Genomic DNA, 15666 nt, shown 5'->3' on the forward strand with positions numbered 1-15666 from the left:
ATCAATGAAATGAAATGTTTTTAATTTGAGCTCAACCCAATCTTTTTAATGAAAATAATAATAAACGTATGAGGTTTTTAGCTTACTTGTAAACCAAATCAAAATATGGCTATCTTTTTAATAAACCATTCACATATGAAATAATTACCTAGATGTGTTCTTAAAGGAGTCATCACCTGGTTTTTTATGTATCCAATCCCCCTTAAATTGCTTTGAACCAGTTCTTAAAACTTATTGGAAACTCTTTTTTTTTTTTTTATTCAAACATAGAGCTTGTTCTGACACTTTTTCATACGGCAACTTTCTCTCGTGAGAGTAAGCGCGAGGCTTTGACTGGTCCGGATGTTCATTGTATTAATATGTAATGAGGCGCGCATTGATTGGACGCAGGAAGGACAGAGCCGGAATGGTGGCTGGCCCAGTGGGTTACATGCAGGCTGTATTGGAAACCGCATACTATGCTGCTCTTTGTCGTACCGTAACCATGTTATATAACTTCATAAAATAAAACAAAATGTTATCGGTTCATTGTAAAACATGTATTTATTGATGCAAATGTGGTAGGGCTGCCACGATTAGTCGACTGCTCATGACTACGTCGACTATTAAAATCGTCGACAACTAATTTAATAGTCGATGCGTCATTTTTTTTTTTTTTTTTACTTCGGTTTTCTCTCAAAACTGCTGCGGCACCTTCCACACACGCACCCGCCGCCACAGTCGCCCACCACACACACACACATACGTGTGCTCACTCACTCAAGGTCTCTTTTCTCTCTCTACCTGTCTTGTCCGTCATCAAGCGGCACCGGTGTAGCCGCCGCCGCCGCTCCTCTCTCTCTCTCTCTCTCATCTGTTATTTTAAATGAGAAGCGATACTAGGAGCGGTACCGCCGGTCCATCGTTTTACGTCACGGACTGAAAAACAGCCGTTCGTCATTTAAAAATAAAATCGCGGACTTTGAGACTCGGTGTTGGAGAATATTGGAACGTTACCGCGTCTGGTCACAGCATCCTCGTCACGTAATGAGCGCTCATCTTAACGAGGAAGTCTTCTCTCCCGGCGTAAAACTACGTCAATATTTTCTGGTAGCTTCTCATCACAGTCCACACCTTGCAGAGTTTGAGCTGCACCTCAGTTTCACTTGTTTTCATTTGACAGTTTCACACAGAACTTTCTGGTGGAGTCTTTCCATGTTTCTCCTTCTGTGACAGTAAAAAGGGAACATTTACATTTTTCAGACAAGATGATTGTCTTATAAAGTATTCGATTTTTTTTTAACAGAACGACTATTATTTACACTGAGCACAAGTTATATTTGAATGATAGGCCTACCAAAACTTTATTGTGAATAATTCCTTAGTTTCAGGTGTCTACCTCATTTTATTTAAATGTAGCTATGTTTAATGCCAGAGACAAATGAAGGAAAGAAAAACCTAAAAAACCTTTGAGTATTTATTTTGGTGTTGTTTAGGCCAGTGCCTTATCCTTATTTTACTCAGCTGTTTGCATTTTATGCTACAGTTAAAGCTGCATATTTCATTAAAAGTTTAATGAACTATCATCTTAATTGTCTTTATTTTTAGTTAGCATATAGGCTACCTTAAACACTTAAAGCTGAAAGCTAATGATGGTTATATAAGAGCAGCTACATGCTGGTGCGATAAGCTGTATGTTTTACATTCAATTTACGTATGATCCGATTAGTCGACTAATCAAAATAATCGTTTGTGGCAGCCCTAAAATGTGGTGATTTCTGTCACTTTTCATTCAAACAAACTAATATGACTGCCACAATTGTTAGACTTCTTCAATGAGACCAACATTTATCTCCTAAAAAGAATTTAACCAGTCGGCGGTAAACCTCTACAAACCTGCGGGTAAGTTAATTAACGATCGTTTCCTCCGCGGGCATGACAACGTAGTTTGACCGGTTAACGAGTGCTGCAGGCGGGTTGCTGACGAGTCACTCTCCGCTCCTCTGCCTCGCTGGAGCTCTAGAGCTTTACTTCTCCCAACGCGAAGCAAACTTCTAAGCCGTCATTTGGATAAACTAACTGCACATTGGGGATCTAAACCCTTACTTTCTCGCATGAAAAAATATTAAAACTTAATAAATTAACGATCGTTTCCTCCGGCGGCACGACGACGTTGTTATCGGCCGGCTAAACGAGCACTGCAGGCGGGTTGAGGAGTCACTCCTCCGCTCCTCTGGTGCTCGCTGCAGCTGGCTGCACCTCACTTCTCCCAACGTGGAGCAAACTTCTAAACAGCCGTCATTTGGATAAACTAACCGCACATTGGGGATCTAAACCCTTACTTTCTCGCATGAAAAAATATTAAAACTTAATAAATTAACAATCGTTTCCTCCGGCGGCATGACGATGTCGTTCGGCCGGCTAAACGAGCGCTGCAGGCGGATTGCTGACAGTGACTCCTCCGCTCCTTTGGTGCTCGCTGCAGCTCGCTGGAGCTTCACTTCTCCCAACGCCCAGAAAACTTCTAAACAGCCGTCATTTGGATAAACTAACTGCACATTGGGGATCTAAATCCTTACTTTCTCGCATGAAAAATTATTAAAACTTAATAAAGTGATGAAATAACAGCGCTACAGTGGGAAATAAAACAATAAGTAATGGCGGCGCGGCGGAAGTCGGGGTGGTGGAAGAGAGGTGTGTTTATGAAAGCAGTCTCCACGGTGACGTCACCGTAGGAGCAGAATTAAAATCTCGTAATTTTGTGGTGTGCAGCCTCATGAGCTACTCTGGCTTAAACAAAGAGCCCAAACGAAAAAAACTCAGCCACTTTCAAACCCCAGCTTTTCAGGCAAGTTTCCACTGAGGTCCAACACCAGTATACGTAGGGGAGAGCCGGGTCGAAAGTAACACGGGACGAAAGTAACAGAGCGATTTTCTCCGAGCCCTTCCAAGTCCCGCCCCTCCATTTCCGGTACATGGGTCCTCAAAAGCAAAAAAATATCAATGCGATTCAACGGGTAGACAAATTATTTTCTGGTCCCGTTTGAATTGTGCCATGGATTTCACATATGTTGTTTGTGATATTTAAAGAAATTTTTTCACGCAAAGAAGACGACAATTAAGCACAAAGAGTTTTGATAATATTAGGTTTTGTGTGAGCCGCTTTGTGAACTACAGCTCCTCGCTGTTCTCGTCGCGAATGATATACGTCACCACCCGCATTGGAAGTCCGCCGACATGGCGGTTTCTTTGCTCCACTTCACCGCCTTTTTCCAAGGGCAGAATAAAAGCATTGAAAGGGGGGAGAACCACTACAAGTCGGGGCATGTGGAGAGCCTCAACTTTGCCGATGGGGAGATGGTTGGCCTTGTTCACGCCAGTCAAAGGGAGCGGCGCTACAAGGCATCGGTGAGTATTATAACTCCACTAGCTAACTACGTTAGCAACAGTTTTCCGACTTTTTTTTTTTTTTTCTCCGACTTGTGAACTCGTACTAGATCGATCTGACATGCTCATTGTGCAGAGTGCAGAGTGACGAAATTACAGCTACCGGTACGTACCTACAATCAATCAATCAATCAATCAATCACTACAGTGACTCCCGACACTTTAGGATGTGTTAGAGGTAGGGATGTATACCGTGGACCGGTACTTTTTGGTACCGGTCCATAATTGCGTCGGTACCAGAGTACCGTTAAGATTCTGGACTAACGGTACTCTTATCGGTACTTTTTGAACGTCTCCCTAAGCGTCACGTAATAATGACACTGCCGCCACAGCAGCTTGTGACCCCCCAATTTCCACCGGGTCTGTCAGCGCAACAGAACCTCTACACGGCGGTCACCGCAACTGATCCCTGCTGCTCTAATCAGCACTTGGACCGGGCGAGCCACGGCGAGTCTCAGCAGCGTCTCTCCGCACCGCAGCGCCGACACACGGCGGTGCGTGTGGAGCGAACGAGTCCGGCCCGGTCCGTTCGCCTGTGTCGGGTCGTCATGTGTTTGAAGCCTCGCACCGAGACCCAGCAAAGTACTTTTAATTCATGTCGGAGGCGGAGGGAGTGTCCAGTAGCTACAGCAGCAGGTCAGTGAGGAGACAGAGGAGGCTCCAGCAGCTTCATGTCTGCTGCTGAGGAGCAGAGTGTCAGAGCGACCTGATGTCACTCCGGTAAGAAAGGAGGAGAAAACTCCGACTGTGGAAACACTGAGCTGCTTGTGTCGTTTATTCTGCGGTAACACGTCTCATAAATTGACTGGTCTACGGCGTGAAGAACATGGACTGGCTGCTGTGGATGCAGCGTGTGTGTGTGTGTGTGTGTCAGCGCTGTACACAGACACACACGCACACACGGGGCGCAGCGCCGTAGCAATTAAGTGAAAACAACCTGCAGATCACCTGAGCTGACGTGAGCTGTGAGTCAGAGCAATACAACTTTAAGAGTAAAAAAGCTAAATATTCATCAAGATCCATAGAAGGAGATCCTATTTTATCATGATGATAGATTAACTGCAGTTTCTGCAGGTTAACTGTTGACTTGCTCAGGGTTTAAAGGAGGTGTTCCTCTCTGCTGTCAATTTTTTATGCTGGTTGCTGCCCCCCTAATAAAAAACAAACAAACAAAAAAAGGTTGAATCTTTTAACATCATTATTTTTTACACTAAATTACATGTTGTAGTATCGATAAGAGTATCGATAAGTATCAGTACCGATAAGGAGTATCGGTATGGGTATCGGTATCGATAAAATCCTAACGATATACATCCCTAGTTAGAGGACTAATTCATCTGTCTAACCATCATAACTATGCAGGGTCCGACGTTAAGGTTTTTTCCTACTTGCCCTATCGGGCGTGTGTGCGTGTGTGTCTGTGTACAGCGCTGACACACACACACACACACACGCTGCATCCACAGCAGCCAGTCCATGTTCTTGCCCTATCGGGCAAGTACTTCTCAAATCTACTTGCCCCATCTAAATTCTTACTTGCCCTGCCTAGGTTTTTTTTTTTTGGTTTTGTGGTGCATACTTTCGCTCATGACTTAGGCCTATACCTTACTAAAATCCTTCCTGTTGACTATATACAACACTACACAACACTTCTTTCTTTAGAAAGAAGTTATTATTATCTATAATTGCATTTAAATGACAATCACTGCAGACATGTAAAATGAACTGCTATTTCACATTATTTGACCAGTAGCAGTTACACCCTCCGTCCCCTATCTGAACAGGTGAGCCACCTGTTTAATGCCCGATCACAGTTGAAATCTTGAACTGAAGGGCCTTTTAACAGCTTGGACGCACTAGACGCGGAACCGAAGCGCAGCGCCCTGGAGCGGAGGGAGTTTCAGTTCGGCGCACATGTTAACAGGTCTGCCTGGCCGCACATCTCGCGCTGTGGAGCGCAGTGCGCGCGCCTGGAGCGCTTCAGTTCGGTTCTGTCAAGCTGGACAGACGTGGTCGTACCAGACAGGAAGTCGGGCACAGAAAAGGCGAGAGAATCCGGTCAATTTTCAAAATAAAATAATTAAATGATGATTAATTAAGTTGTTGCTTGTCCATCTACACATATTTGACCGTTGCGTCTGCACATGGGGCACACAGACACATGTTTAAAATGACGTGTGTGTGTGGAAAACCAAGTGAATACGAGTATGAACGACGCGGCGCGGAGAGAGGAGAAGTATGCTCCCAGTGCGACCACCCAAGCACCCGAGAAGCCGCGCGCAGTGCGCGCGCCCAGCTTCCGCGTGCAGTGCGTCCCAGGGGTAATGGCTAAAAACATTAACCTGGACAACATTTTAACAGATAGCTGGCTCCTCCAATTAGATTTTATTCTTTTCATTGCATTCATATGCTGCATTGGACAGTGGACAATTTAGCTTCAGTAATAATGCAGTATCTAAAAAAAATTATATTAGATAAGAGCAATTTAAAATCATTTTTAATATGAAAATGTTCATGTCCATCTATATGCTCTCAATACTTAGTTGGGGCCATTTGACTTGAACTACTGGAAATAGCGTACTTTTCCATGTTACTCTAGTTTATTGATAGCCTGGCTCTCGCCAGACCCTTGTAGTTCCGCAAAGCTATGCTGAGCTCCGCACAAGGGTCTGGGACTGCTCCATAGGCGATTCATTTCAGAAGGCGGGGCCTTGTAAAAAAAATCTTGTATGTGATTGGATAAACCACTTGTCCGTTATCTTGAATGACGTGCTACTTCAGCCACTCACTGCGAGCCGCCATTGTTGTTTGACTCAAACAGTCGCTTCAGCGCTACGTCACACCTCAGAAAGTCCCGCCCGGCGATCCTGATTGGTTCATTATTTTTTGCTCCGGGGAAGAAGTTTGCATTGGCCTCGAGTCCAGACCCTTGTGCGAAGCTGAGCGTAGCGCCTCTGGCGTAGCTTTGCGGAACTACAAGGGTCTGGCGAGAGCCAGGCTAGTTTATTGAGTTGCCCCTGTAAAACGGATGTGGGACATTGAAACAACAGTGACAGGCAAACAGCCAATCATCACAGGGGTCTCAAACTCAATTTAGTTCAGGGGCGACAAACAGCACAATTTGATCTCAAGTAGGCCTAACCAGTAAAACAATAGCATGATAGCCTATAAATATATTTTAAAATTTTAATTTTTCCCCTGTTTTAGTACTTATTAAGATGTTTACAGTTAATGAACAATCTTTTTACAAAACATATTATGAACCACCTGAAATGTCTTGATAAAAATATGTGCAATTTAAAATTTTCACACTTGACACCTGAACTGTAAACACAGCTGATCGATCGGAAAAATATACCGCTGGAGTGAATTTCACTTCACTTTCTTGCTGCATATATCTGGTGACAGCATCCCGCACTGTGTATCCTCGAGCTCTGACTTGAACCAGGCCACATCGTCCAAGCAGACCGCTCTGGCTAAAGGGTAATAGGTCTCATCCACCTCAGTCTACCTGCCTGACAGATCTCTATCTATCTATCTATCTATCTATCTATCTATCTATCTATCTATCTATCTATCTATCTATCTATCTATCTAGCTATCTATCTAGCTAGATCTATATATATATATATATATATATAGGAGATCTGTCAGGCAGGTAGACTGAGATCTGTCAGGCATATACTGGGGAATATACAGTATACAGAATAGCATATACTATATATACCTGTGGTTTTACTGTAAATACACTGTGTGTGTGTGTGTGTGTGTGTGTGTGTGTGTGTGTAGGTGTGTGTGTGCACTTGTTTTTCTATCTCGGTGGGGACGTCAACCTGAAATCATACCAACCCGGTGGGGACCTGATTCACCGTGGGGACCAAAAATGAGGTCCCCACGGGTAGAAGCGTCCTAGAGCCGTAAAACTTAGAATAGGTGCGCCTCATGCAATTTCCTAAAAGTGTCCCCTTGGGGTTATACACATGAAAAATGTCTATGTGTGTGAAATTTGATGCGCTCCTAGTGGACACACACTGGTACTGCAGTCCCCACGGGGTACAACCAGAATTAGTGTGTGTCACATTTTGCATTTTTCTATCGCCCCCTATGGGTCAACGTTAGAATGACAGCTTGGTGATATATCTTAAATTTAAGATTTTTTTAAATCAATTTCATTTCATTTTATCAAGGATTTTATTACTGAAATAAACACAATTGTAAATACACTACATCAGTGTAATACTATTATATTCCAAACCATTCATTTCGGTTACCTCCAATTTCTATTACCACTACTACTGCTGCTACTACTGAAATTAACTGATTGTTTCTGATTTGACTTTTTTTTTTTATCTTATATTTAAGATATTTGATATATTTAGGAACATGATTCAACTGAATTATGAATATACAGCATCAGGACACAAGCTTTCATGCAAAATCCTTAGCTTTAAATTCCACTAATACTTACAGTAGTAGCCTAGTATACCAGTGGTGGGTGGTGACTGAAATAATTGGGGAGTGATTATCTGCGGCACTCGGCCTGCGACCGAATCACACCCGTGCTATATTCACCAACACCCCACTCCCTCTCGTGTGATATTGCTAAATTATCTTTGCTAACTCTCATTTAAATACAGGCTTGAGCCAATAAAGCAGCATACAGAATGGAGAAGCAGAGCAGCGTGGAAAGAGGAGAGAGAAGTGAGACAGGAGAAGAACAGAGCAGCATGGAAAGAGGAGAGAGAAGCGAGACAGGAGAGAAGAACAGAGCAGCATGGAAAGAGGAGAGAGAAGCGAGACAGAAGAGAAGAACAGAGCAGCGTGGAAAGAGGAGAGAGAAGTGAGAGAGGAGGGAAGAACACAGCAGCATTGACAGGAGGAAGTTACACTATGTCAGTGTAGTCTTGATGTGCATAAAGCATATGTGCAATGTAGATTTATCAATAAAGTACAAATGCAGCTGAAGTTCCATCACTGTATACTATGGAAAAACTAGCAATGTTTTCTTGAACTCAAAAATCACATGCCTGTGCTCCCATTCAAATGTGCCCTGTATGCACTCAGATCTAATGTCTGCACACTCAGATCTAAGTGCACGCACTCAGAACACAAACAGTACATGCTCAAAGGTCAAGGTTCCTGCTCAGACGCAAGGCTGACCTCCCCTGCATTTAATATGTTGTGTTACGCAAGCCAATAGGGAGACAACTAGACTGTGGCCAATTAAGTGACGATGCCGCCTTGGGTGCCTTTGTTTTCTTTTGGAGTGCTCCGTAGGGGTGGATAGCCAATGTGGTCTGTTTATGGTCTGTTTGTAAAACTGCTTCTTTCAAAATACACCAGTTCGCCATATCAACCAGCTGTTTGAATTGTCACCTATTTAAGATGCCAGTAATTTATTCATAAGTAGTCTCAAAAAGAGTTATTGTAGTTCAGATATCTTTTTTTTTTTATTAAATATTAGCAGACAAACTTTCAAATAGTATAAATACTGCATTATCAGTGTGGTTGTGGTGATAGTCTTGAGGTTAAGCACTCCGCTAAAACCTTGTTTTGCACCATAGGAACGCCGGTTCGCGTCCCGGTCCTGGCACCTTTACTGCTCAAAGTCCTAGATTAACTTTATTGTTTAATGTTACTACAACTAAAAACACATCTTTCATATCAATTCTGTATGCAATTTGTAGTAATAGTAGGGTAATGCTATGAAATGAAAGATGTGTTTTGAGTTGTAGCAACATTAAACAATAAACTTACTTGAGGACTTTGACCATTTATGGTAGGTGATCGTCTGTCTCACAAACAATCTATTCCACAGTCTGGACTAGAACCCAAAAGCTCAGCTTCCCAGCTCAAAGTATTGGTGAGTTTTTCCAGAAATCAGGGCTAAAATCGTCAGATTTCACATGAAAAGTTGACCATTGACCCCTGTGAAGGTCGGATGGGTCTGATTTTTGGCATCAACAATCTCCTGTACAGTATGGACAACATACTAAGAGCTCAGCTCCTCAGCTCAAAGCGTTGGTGAGTTTTTCCAGAAATTAGGGCTAAAAGCGTCAGATTTCACATGAAAAGTTTACCTTTGACCCCTGTGAAGGTCGGACAGGTCTGATTTTTGGCATCAACAATCTCCTGTACAGTATGGACAACATACTAAGAGCTCAGTTCCTCAGCTCAAAGCGTTGGTGAGTTTTTCCAGAAATTAGGGCTAAAATCGTCAGATTTCACATGAAAAGTTGACCTTTGACCCCTGTGAAGGTAGAATGGGTCTGTAATTGCAAACACTGGATGGCTCTAGGCCCCTGATAAACCTCTGAACATTTCAGGCTTATAACCCAAAGCGCGTGGAAGCTATTAAAGAATTGCTGTTGAAATGTATATCCTGCAAATGGAGACCTCAAACATGACCATTGCTTTTTGGCCATTTTGGACCCTTCTGAATGGAACAGAGCTCTGATTTTTGGCACAAACAATCTATTCCACAGTCTGGACTAGAACCTACAAGCTCAGCTTCCCAGCTCAAAGTGTTGGTGAGTTTTTCCAGAAACAGGGCTAAAATCGTCAGATTTCACATGAATAGACTGCCACCCCCACCACTCTCTCACCCAACCACCGGCCCGCATGCTGACTGACATGACCTGTAGTCCAGTGTTTGACAGAAAGAGTTAAAGGTGACAGACTGACAGCCTATGACTTTTAACTGGGGCCGTTACAATATATTAAATTCAGGGCAGGTCAGCCTTGAGTCTGAGCAGGCACCTTGACCGGTGAGCATGTATGTGTTCTGAGTCCATGCACTTCAGCATGCACATTAGAACACAGTGTATTCTTCATATGGATAAAGCATGTGCAATATGGATTCTTCAATAAAGAACAGACAAAACAAGGGTCCAATATTCACTGTATTCAACAATACAGCTGATTGTCCTATTTGCAGGACGATGCCGCCTTGGGTGCCTTTGTTTTCTTTTGGAGTGCCCCGTAGGGGTGGATAGCCAATGTGGTCTGTTTATGGTCTGTTTGTAAAACTGCTTCTTATAAAATACACCAGTTCGCCATATTAACCAGCTGTTTGAATTGTCACCTATTTAAGATGCCAGTAATTTATGTATAAGTAGTCTCAAAAAGAGTTATTGTAGTTCAGATATCTTTTTTTTTTTAAATTAAATATTAGCAGACAAAATTTCAAATAGTATAAATACTACATTATTAGTGTGGTTGTGGTGGTAGTCTTGAGGTTAAGCACTCTGCTAAAACCTTGTTTTGCACCATAGGAACGCCGGTTCGCGTCCCGGTCCTGGCATCTTTGCTGCTCAAAGTCCTAGATTAACTTTATTGTTTAATGTTACTACAACTAAAAACACATCTTTCATATCAATTCTGTATGCAATTTGTAGTAATAGTAGGGTAATGCTATGAAATGAAAGATGTGTTTTGAGTTGTAGCAACATTAAACAATAAACTTACTTGAGGACTTTGACCATTTATGGTAGGTGATCGTCTGTCTCCCGCTCAGTCTCCGTCTTGCGAAAGCATAACACTAACCCAAAGTAGTCCACCCCCTGCCTTTGCCCCCCTGGTGTCACACACCAGCATATATTTCATTATACCTTTTTAATCACGTATGTTTACATGTCATCTCTTGTTAAATGTTTAAATAAGAGAATCTGCTGGGTACACAGATTCTATTACTGTAACAGTTATTAAAAATAATAAAATGAATGCAGTAAGGGTGCTGGTGCCGGGATGCGAACCGGCAACCCATGGTGTAAAACAATATATTTAACCAGGTACTTAACCTCCAGACTATCTCTCCTACCATACTCCTCATGCAGTTTTTATACTATATAAAATATAGCTCACTAAAATTGGAATTACTTATAAAATAATTTATACAGAAATATGCTGGCAAATTGGTGTATTGTGAGAGAAGCAGTTTTACAAACAGACAATAATCAGACCATTGGCTACCTGCCCCTTCGTCACTTGATTGGCCACAATCTAGCTGTCTCCCTATTGACTTGCGTAACATAATACAGTATTTGTGTCCGAGTCAACATTTTATTTAACTTCAACAAGCGAGCATTCTCAGCTTACAGTCAACAGCATAAACTTCTGGTTTTCCTACTCACAGACCCCAAGACTGCCACCCCCACCACTCTCTCACCCAACCACCGGCCCGCACGCTGACTGACATGACCTGTAGTCCAGTGTTTGACAGAAAGAGTTAAAGGTGACAGACTGACAGCCTATGGCTTTTAACTGGGGCCGTTACAATATATTAAATGCAGGGCAGGTCAGCCTTGAGTCTGAGCAGACACCTTGACCGCATGTATGTGTTCTGAGTCCATGCACTTCAGCATGCACATTAGAACACAGTGTATTCTTCATATGGATAAAGCATGTGCAATATGTGTCTACAGACAAAACAAGGATCTAATAATCACTGTATTCAACAATACAGCTGATTGTCCTACTTGCAGAGAACTTGAGAGCATCACTGTTTATTTAAAAAAATCAGTTAAAGGTCAAATATCAAGAAAACGGTGACCCCTGACCATTCTGACGGTCGCGTGGCTCTGAAACTTTGCACAGTAGATGGTCCTGAGGCTGTGATACATGTTATATCAGCCCTGTAGCCCAAATGATGAGTAAAGAAATTGTATTTTGGGGCATCAGGTGAAGTTCAGACACTTTCTGAATGTCTTTTCGGCTGCCACTAGCCGACCTTTGACCCCACAGACCACAAATAATCAGGAGCTATCAGGCTCATAGCCTTCTACACCTCGAATGTCTCGGAATGTCTCGAGCAGTGAGCGAAATATGCTGGGGCCGCTGCCGTTGGCACATGAATCTCCGCTTGCCCTGATAGCGTTAGCTCGGTGGCTAACAGTAGCCCTGCATCCCGAGCCACAGTCCAGGTGAGTCTCTGCAGCATCAGACCCACGGCTGACTGCCACAGCAACAACAATGAGGGCCGCCGCCATCAGCACGGGCCTAGTGTTAGCCGCCGAGGCGCACTATCAGGGCAAACTGAGATTAGTCTGCTGAACGGCGGCGGCCCTCATCTTTGTTGCTGTGGCGGTCAGCTGTGGGACGGACGCTGTGGCTCACCTGGACTGTGGCTGTTTTGGCTTTTAGAGTTTTGCACCAGTGGCAATGGCACTTGGTCCCATTGTGGCAGTCTCATTAGTTTGTGGAATTAAAAGTCAAGCTTTATGTTTCACATAAGAACAGCGCTGCCTCTGGGATCAGTAGACTATGTTCAAATAACACCACATTTACATCAATAAATGTTTTACAATGAACTGATCATTCTGCATTACATTTTACTAAGACAGAGAGGACTGGTAGCTCCAGCGGTAGTGACAGCAAACGGTCACTCGTCGTCATTCTTGAGGTATTTATATTATTACTGTGTCTCTAAAATTAAGCACTGTACAGAAATTAGTATTTTTTTGCATGGTTTCATCAATACAAAACTCCAATTTCACTTTACAGGGACTTTAAAGTTTCAGCCTCCTAGTCCAAAATGTGTGGAAGTTATTAATATAAAGATGATGATGATAGCAATACTGTCGTTATTAATATCATTATTGCTAATAATAACAACAACAACAACAACAACAGTATTAGTATATGAAGGCTATAGCACCATTCAAAACATTTATGAAAGTGCTTTGCAGGGGGAAAAAAGATTTTAAAAAAAAACAGAATAAGGGATGATGAGTACAATGAAGACAAGAGTGGTAGATAATAATGGCAAAAAGTGATGATGCTGATGCTATGATGAGAAGAATAACAATAATAAAGAATTTTGTGATTTAAATAGATGGCCATATAAACATATTAAAGTTTCAGCCTCCTCATCCAAGGCGTGTGGAAGTTATTAAAGAAAAGCTGTTAAAATAGATGTCATTTCATTTCAAAGTCTTGGTGATTTATTCAAGGAAAAGGTGTCAAAAAGGTCAAATTTAACACTGATGAGTGACCTCTGATACTGAGGGTCACACGGGTGTCAAACTTAACATGCAACAGAAAGCTTATACAGCTATTAAGTCCTTCCACCTACTCTGGCTGATAACTATCTTATTACACACAGTCTGATTTTTAATGTCCCCATCCCGACCATGCCCCTCCCTCTCTCTGTCTCAGCCCGCTAAAGGAAACATGGAGGCTCCTGTGTCAGCCGTGTTCCCAAGGAGGAGGAAATAATCATATAAGGCAGTGTGTGGCTTATTAATAAAACTCCCCTGTAACAGCATTGATCAATTCAATTAACATGGAATGCAATCTGCTTTCACATTTCGCTTTAAAAATGTGTGTAAAAACTTGGATAAGAGGTGAAATGTCTTCCTAGAGAAGTGCAAGTCCAGCTGCCTTTGATTTAATTTGCCCAGAAGCTATGACCGGGACAAATGAGAATATCTGCAAGCAACCTGATTTTTGAGGTCCCCATCCGGACTATGCCCCCCCCTCCCCCCCCCCCCCCCTTCCCTCAGTCTCTGCCCGCCAGACGGTCAGGCATGTTCGCGCTTGCTGGAGCCACTTTTTTTTTCCCTCAGTAAATGAGCAGTTCGCTTCACCACACCTGTAGCCTGTCACAACCACATGGTGCGCTTTGGACACGGACGCGTTAGCACTGCGGGGTGCGCTGGGGGATACACCAAGCGCTCCTTTGCCAACTACAGCACCTGCGCTTGACGAGGGAACAGGAAGTCACAGTGTGTCTGAGGCCGTGTCGACAGCAGGTCTGGAGGTAGCCGAGCTGGATTCGTGATGGAGACGGTGAGCATTAAGTTACTGAAATGTGTTTTTTAGTTACATTTATTACAACTGTACAATTGTGTCCAGCTACATTCTCCGGTCGGGAGATCATTTTTCAGACTAAAAGTTAGCTAACGTTAGCTGCTAGCTGCTAGCTGCTAGCTGACTGCACGCTGCAGCAGGACAGGGCTGAAGGCCTATGGTACCGAGTAGAGTATTTGCTCGGCTTGGGCGGTAACCGAGTACCACTTGACCTACTCGGATACCGCCACCGCGACCCCCCCCCCCCCCCCTCTCCCCCCTCGGTGCTCGGTGGCGGCATCAAAGGCCTTGTCCCTCCGCTGATACTCGGAGCCCCGGGTCTGCACAGCTCTGTTTTTAGGCTGTAATTGTACTGCTGCTGACCAACACCTCGTTCTGGGTCCGTTATTGTTTATTTAGGCCGAAATGTTAATGGTTTATTTATTGAAGTGTGCCCTGCCGTTATAAGAGATAGGGACAATTTCATTCCGTGGCATTCCTTCTTTTCTTTTTTTTTTGAGAGTGATTTGAGGAAGGATCTATGAGGAAAAACATCACCCTGTATGGACAACTGTTTCAGCTGTTTGTTATAAAAAGAAGTGTGTGATTATGAAAAAATGTGTGTTACTTTACTGTCCGATTTACATGGCAGGCAGTTCCCCCTCTTAATTATAAGTGATGTAACAGGACAGCGGTCTCCGGCCGCTCCACTTTGAAATGCTGAATGTGTTGACATGTGGACTGTCTGTGCCGACAGGAGGATGGCCCAAGCTTCAGATCCACAGGACTCGGCTCTGAATGTAAAGGTATGAAAGTAATAACACAATCCAGAAAGTAACTCTTCAAACCTGAATCCTTCTTTGCATCCTGTTTATTATTTATCTGTTTTTTTAATCCAACCATGCTTGTGCTTTTGTTTTGCTCTGCATATCTGATGTTTTCTTCTGAATGACCATAAAAAGAATATTGAATCTTGATTCAGTAATGATGGGGAAACGTAACTTGGGACAGCTGAGCACTCAATCCTCTGTTAAAGAATACTGTTAAGTGTTACTCTTTAGTAAATGTATATAATCATTAATTAGTTAGTTTGCATTTTGGTATAATTATATAATTGGTTTCACATGTGTAACTAGTAGGGGTGTCAACATCTACACGTGTAAATGTGTACACGGATAACAAATCATAACCGTTTAGAGAAATCAATAATCGTTTACACGTCTTTTTCCCCCCTCCTCCTCGTTCATTTCTCACCAATATATAGTATTTTTAGGGGTGATAATGTTGCCTGAAAGCTTCAGATAATAATGGAACTGCGTGTCAATCCCCCCTCACTTTATCTCCGTGTAGCCTACACATCTCTCTCTCTTATTCTTTCAAAATAAAGGCCGAGGAAAAATAAAAAAAATCACCGACTCCTCCGACCTGTACTGCGAAGGAGGCTCAACATAG

The sequence above is a fragment of the Trachurus japonicus genome, chromosome 4 (genome assembly GCF_045865225.1).
Source record: "Trachurus japonicus isolate A0001 chromosome 4, Traja_1.0".
NCBI classification, from domain to species: domain Eukaryota; kingdom Metazoa; phylum Chordata; class Actinopteri; order Carangiformes; family Carangidae; genus Trachurus; species Trachurus japonicus.